This window comes from Oryctolagus cuniculus, chromosome 18, assembly GCF_051225735.1.
Source record: "Oryctolagus cuniculus isolate XC-2025 breed Fujian yellow rabbit chromosome 18, ASM5122573v1, whole genome shotgun sequence".
Lineage (NCBI taxonomy): Eukaryota > Metazoa > Chordata > Mammalia > Lagomorpha > Leporidae > Oryctolagus > Oryctolagus cuniculus.
Genome location: NC_142884.1, coordinates 77,116,428 through 77,122,427, shown reverse-complemented (window position 1 = coordinate 77,122,427; position 6,000 = coordinate 77,116,428).

The following is a 6,000-nucleotide window of genomic DNA, read 5'->3' as shown; positions in this document are numbered from 1 at the left end:
GCGGCCACCCCACCCTCTACACTGCTCTGCAGACCACGCCCACTCACATACCCTAGACGGGCACCCCGGCCCCGTGCTCGGCACCGGTTCTCTCCAGCTCCACACTGAGCCCCGAGCGCTGCCTAGCGCAGCCGCTCAGCCCCGGCAACGGGCACTGTGGTAGCATGTGCTGGGGCAAAGGCTTAGCGGCTGTGAGAAAAGACCCCAGCTACAGGGGCCAAGGGAGCAGGCGGACCCCTCCGGCTGCCAGCAATGTCGGCAAGAGCCGCTGTGGTCCGTGGGCACCTCTGCTCCACGCGCTGTCTCAGGGACCCAGGCTCCACCATGGCCGAGCAGTGCTGTCCCCAGCCTAGCAGGGGAGGGGGACTGTCACACTGACCGCCCCGGGGGGAGGAAGAGACAGAGGGAGTCCCCCACCTGTCTGTCACCCCTGTTCCAGTTTTCTGGTGAGGAGGCAGTCACGCGGCCTCACCCGGCTGCGGGGGGGGCGGGGGGGGGGGTGCGTCCTGCTGGGCAGCCGGGAGCCCAGCACAGCCGTTCACAGTGGGCAGGAAGGGTGGATCTCGGCGCACGTGGCCGTGTCCACCTCGGTCAGAACTGAACCCCTAGCCTAGGGCCCTCAGACCTACTATTTTCCCGAAAGTAGGTCCGTCTTCACAGGCAGGCAGCCCGCGGCTTCCACCACACAGAGGAGTCCAGGACTCCCCGAGTTTAAGACCTACAACGGCGTGGTTCCACATCCGCTCCTGCTCAGACACTGGGAATCACCGGTGTGGTGCTGGGCAGGGGGTGTCACGTGCCCCCCCCCCGTGCCATGTGCCACGGACTCCTGGCCTAGAGTTCTGCAGTGCCAGGGTGACCAGGGGCTGCCCTGGCGGAGCGTCCCCCAGCCAAGCCCAGCACACCTATGCCAGCAGGTGCAGTCAGCCGACCACCTCTCCCGAAGTGGGAGTCCGGCTCAATGCGGCCACAGGCGCCCAGGAGCAGGGTCTGTGCTGTCTTAGCGGCCCCTCCCGCCGCCCTCGGCGGCTGCTTCTGGGTTCTGTGCCCCCAGCCCGGGGAGGCCTGGGAATCCCGAGGCGCATAGTGCAGTGGGGCTGGACCTAAGGCTGTCTCCGGAGGGCCCGAGCTCTGTGCCTGGCACAGCATCGCGGCACAGGAGCGCCGCGGCTCCGAGCTGCTGCCTGCCTGCTGGAGCGGGGCTTCGGCACAGCTATGTGAGCAGTCAGCACCTTCTTATCTGAGCGCAGACTCCCCAGCTTCCTATCTGCCCTTGGAGGCCCACGGGCCAAGGCTGAGGAATTTGCCCGCCCAGAGGTGGAGACGGGCGTGAGCCATCAGCGTGGACAGACAGGCAGGCGGGCAGCTGGGGAAGCCCCTCCCACAGGCACAGGGAGGGGACGTTCTGCTCCAAGGTCACACAGCAGGTAGCAGCAACAGGGGCAAATGCCCTCAGCCAGCAAACCACAGAGACCCTCGCAGGGTCCCTGCTTGGTGAATCCTTACTGAGGGGACCACAGATAGAGACGGAGCACAGCCCTGGTGCCTGCCTGTGGTTGCCACCGTCGTCATCCATACGAGTGACCTGGTCAAGGAGACGGCCAGCCTTCTGGGCCCTGTGCAGACTCAGGGGGCGGGGGGCAGGGCAACAGTGCTGGTCACTTGGCCAGAAGGTGTGTAGGACAGTGTCACCAGGGGCCCACCAGTGTCGCCACGGGCCCAGTGGTTGGTCCGTTGGTGCTGTGGTCATTTGCTGTGGGCTGAGGTCTGTGTCCCCCCAGTTTCTCCACCTGCTAGCCAGCCACAGGCCCTCCTGGCCAAGCAGAGACCCCAGGAACAGCCCTGACACGGCCAAGAAGGGAGGGACTTCTCACGGGACCCTTCTACCGCTCCCCAAGGCGGCCGCCCACAGCTAGCCTGAGTGACCACCCAGCCGTCGCCAGCGGCCGCCTCCCACCACAGCCCCTCCTGCGCCTGCTGCGCCTGCGCTGCCCCTTCCTGCCCGGGAAGCCACCAGCGGCCCAAGCAGACACAGCCCTGAAGCTGCCCCTCGCGCCTGGCCGTGCATGGTGACCGCCCACCCTTTCAGCCGGGAGACAGGGCCCTGTGGGCCCCAGGCCCTGGAAGCTGGAAGCTGGAACCCTGGGTGCCCGCGGAGGCCGGGCTCCCCTCTGGCTGTGATGTGGTTTCCGGAAGCTTCTCGGGGCCGTTGGAGGGTTCCAGCTTAGCGCCGGCTCTCCTCCCGCTTCCTGCCTGGGCAAGCACAGGTGCAGAGAACGCACAGGAAACCGTGAACGCGGCCTGAGGGACCAGCCCACTGGGGCCTCCCTCACGCCCCTCCTCTGCAGCTTTGACTCCTGACCTCTCCTGTATCCGCCCCCCACCGCCACCTCCCAGCATCTCAGAGCAGCTGTGTGTCTGCTTCTCTGCGCCGGCAAACGTCACCCACTCGGGGGTGGGGCCTCTCTCACCACTGCCCCCAGCCCTGGCACACAGGGCGTCCTCCCCAAATGCGTGGCTGGGGGGCCGTGGTTTCCCTCCCCAGAGCCGGGGCTTCCTCCTGCCTCGGCCCTCGGATAAGAGGCAGTGGGCGTCTGCTCAGGGCGCAGGCTGCCCTGGAGGCCCGGCTCTGAGGGCTGAGCAGTGGGGGCCTCCCTTCCCCAGGGAGTCATCTCTGGCCCGGGCCTCGGAGGGACTCAGAAATCCCCCAAAGGGAGATCAAAGCCCAGGCCCCACTTCAGAGGCAGGATTTGGGCTGCAGAGATAGGTGGCCTGGGGGAGAGATAAGGCAGGAGCGGGAAGGGAGGCCCTCGGACCACGAGCGCCGGGCCGCACCTCCTGGGATTCTGGCCTGGGGGACGCAGGGGCAGACACCACCCAGGGCCTCCAGGAGCCCCCGGGCGGGGCCAGGAGTCCAGCAGTGCCGCCGAGACTTGGGAAAACAGCTTGCGGCGGCTGCTGACCCGGCAGAGCCTTCTTCCTGGCGGCTCCACCACGCCACTCCTGTGTGCACCCCACCACACACACACACAGGAAGGCAGAGGCGTGCGGGCACCCAACAATGCCTTCTGGAATGTTCTCAGCAAGACCCATCATGCAGTGCAGTTGTAATGGGCTCAGCTGAATGCTACGCAAGCACCCGCCAACAGTGAGGCCGGTAAACAACCGGCACGCATCCCACACGCAACCACGCGTGACCCTCTGCGGACCGCACACCCAGTGCCGGAGCCAGCCAGCTCCCTCACCCCGGCTGCAGGGCCTGGCGGGCTGCTGGCCCCGCCCTGGCCCTCTGAGTGGAACCCACGCGCTGGCCCCGCCCCGGACCTCTGGAACCCACGGGCTGGCCCCGCCCCGGCCCTCTGAGTGGAACCCACGCTGGCCTGGGCCCTGCAGCCCTGTGCCCACAGGACTCATCTCCCTGGACACGAAGGGAAAGACTCTCTTGTGTCGTGGAACACCTGTTTTCACCTCCTGGGACCTCCCCCGGGGTGGGGGGGGCATGAACCAACAGACAAGCTGAGGAGCCTGGCCTCAAGGTGTGGGCAGAGCCACGCCCCCTGCGAGGGTCCGGGGAGGAGTCGCCTGCCCCTCCCGGCCCTGGTGGCAGCAGGGGTCCCTGGGCCGCAGGCTTCTCCTCCATCTTGTGTGCTTTTCCCTCTCGTTAGAAAGAGGCCCCCAGATAACCCGGATGCCCTGGGTCAGGCCTGCGGACCCTTCCCACACGGAGGGCTTCCTGCAGCAAGGAGGGGCCGAGGCTGACGCAGAAGTGACGTGGGCCCAGCGGCGACCGCAGGGCTTCCTCCCAGGCTGAGCAGTGAGGGCGACAACCCGGGAGGCTGCACAGAAGGGCTCCGACCCAGAGGACAGGCCGGGCGGGCAGCTAGGACGCTCCCACGTCACCTGTTCCCTCTGGAGTGCCCACGTCACCTGTTCCCTCTGGAGCGCGGGGCCGGGCGGGCAGCGAGGACGCTCCCACGTCACCGGTTCCCTCTGAAGTGCCCATGTCACCGGTTCCCTCTGGAGCGCGGGGCCGGGCGGGCAGCGAGGACGCTCCCACGTCACCGGTTCCCTCTGGAGCGCGGGGCCGTGGCGGGCAGCGAGGACGCTCCCACGTCACCGGTTCCCTCTGGAGCGCGGGGCCGTGGCGGGCAGCGAGGACGCTCCCACGTCACCGGTTCCCTCTGGAGCGCATCTGACGTCACCGAGAACTCTACGGCCACTCAAGCTGCACGAAGACCTTTCCAAGCTGCCCGTCTGTAGCACGGGCTGGACAGACGTTCAAACCACAACCATGGCAGGACACAGGAGGCCCCCTTGAGGGGCGTCAGGCTGCAGGGTCCACCTGCATGACCTGACCTGCACGTGTGTCCACCGAAGGCAGGTCTGGCACGTCACTGGCTGCCCTGGCCCATTGTCCACCCCCGGAAGGCAGCGAGTCACCGTGGAGCACCTCGCAGAAAACAGAGCCACGGGCACACAGGCAGCATGGCGGCCACAGTGCGCAGCCCAGACCTCGGAGCCCGCCGTGGCTGCTCCGTGCAGGAGAGGTCCACACAAGGACGCAGCCAAAGGGGGCCTTGGGGTCAGGTCGCGTCTGGGCAGCTGCCTGGGGCTGGCATCCTGGGCACTGCACACCAGCTCCCAGGAGGAGCCGAGCAGGCACCCGAGCGGGCCAGGGTGGGGTCCTTCAGTGCAGGCCTCTCCAGGACCCTCCCCACCGCGGCGTCCCTGCTCGCCTCACTGCTGGTCCTGAATCAGCTTCCTCCTGCGGGCGGGACCCTGCTCCCTGCTCCCCGTGGAACCAGCGGGGAGCCTCAGGGCCCCTCCCGAGCCGCACGGCCCGGGGTCCACCCCACTCTGGGCTTCCTGGGCAGAGTGCAGGCCCCGCCTCTCCACGGGAGGAAGATGGTCAGAGAGTGAGGGGTGTTCTGTGAGCGCTGCCCGGGATGGGCGCTAGTGTTTGGGTTAGGACAAGCGTGTGCCTCTCTCCTGAAGACAGCTCTGAGTCTCGGGGCATCGGCTGTGGAGTCCAAAAGGCCGCCTCTGCCCCTGGCCAAGGCCGGGCGCCCGGTGGGCGAGTCGGAAGGGCCGCCCCAACCTTGCCTCGTGCCTCCCCGCCCCCATGGCTGCTCCCGGGCACCCGAGGGCATTCCGACGTCTCCCTCAGCAATGGCTGCACCCTGGGGTGCTGGTGGGAGGCCACAGGCTCAGCCTGCACTGGGACAGTAAGCCTGTGTGTGGGAAACTCCCCTGGTCCTGCCCAGGTCCCTTCCGTCCCCACCCATCGGCCTCCTGCATGCTGGGAAGTCCAGAAGCACCCGGCATCCTCCAGGCCTGCCTTCTCGTGCCAAACAGGGGCCCCGAGGGAGCAAGAGCCCCGCTGCTGGGGAACACGACCGTCCTGGCGAGCAGAGGCCACGGGCCCCCGGAGACCCCAGAGGCCATGCCCGGCAAAGCCACGGCGGACTTCTAGGTGGTTTCCACGCTCCGAACTCAGAAGCTCAACTTCTCCCCCATGTAGAGAAAAGGCCTTGGCTCCCGTCCAGCCACTGACCAGCAGCCGCCGACTCCACGTGTGCAGAAGGGCCGCCGGCCGATCCGAGAAAGGCTGAGTCAGGGGCACGGGAGGAAGCCCAGCCTTCCTCTTCCCCTCGGGCGCGGAGCACAGGCACGGCCACGCGCAGGGGCTCCCGGCACCGTCCACAACCTGAACACCGGACACCTGTGCCCGTGCCTGTCCCTCGGTGTGCCGTGTAAGCTGGCTCCTGACGCAGGCCAGAAGCCGCAGGTTTAAAGGAAATCACGGCGGGAATCGGCTTGGGCTGAGGGAGGAGTTTGGGAAGCCCCTGACCCCACAGGTGCAGCCCTCGGTTTGGTGCGAGGAACTTCAAGTTCTCCCGAAACCAGAGCCCTGTTCCTGCTCAGGATGGAACCCGGACCCCCAGCTTGGCCCCGTAGACCACGGCACCGAAAAGAAACCGAACGCGCAAGCCACACACG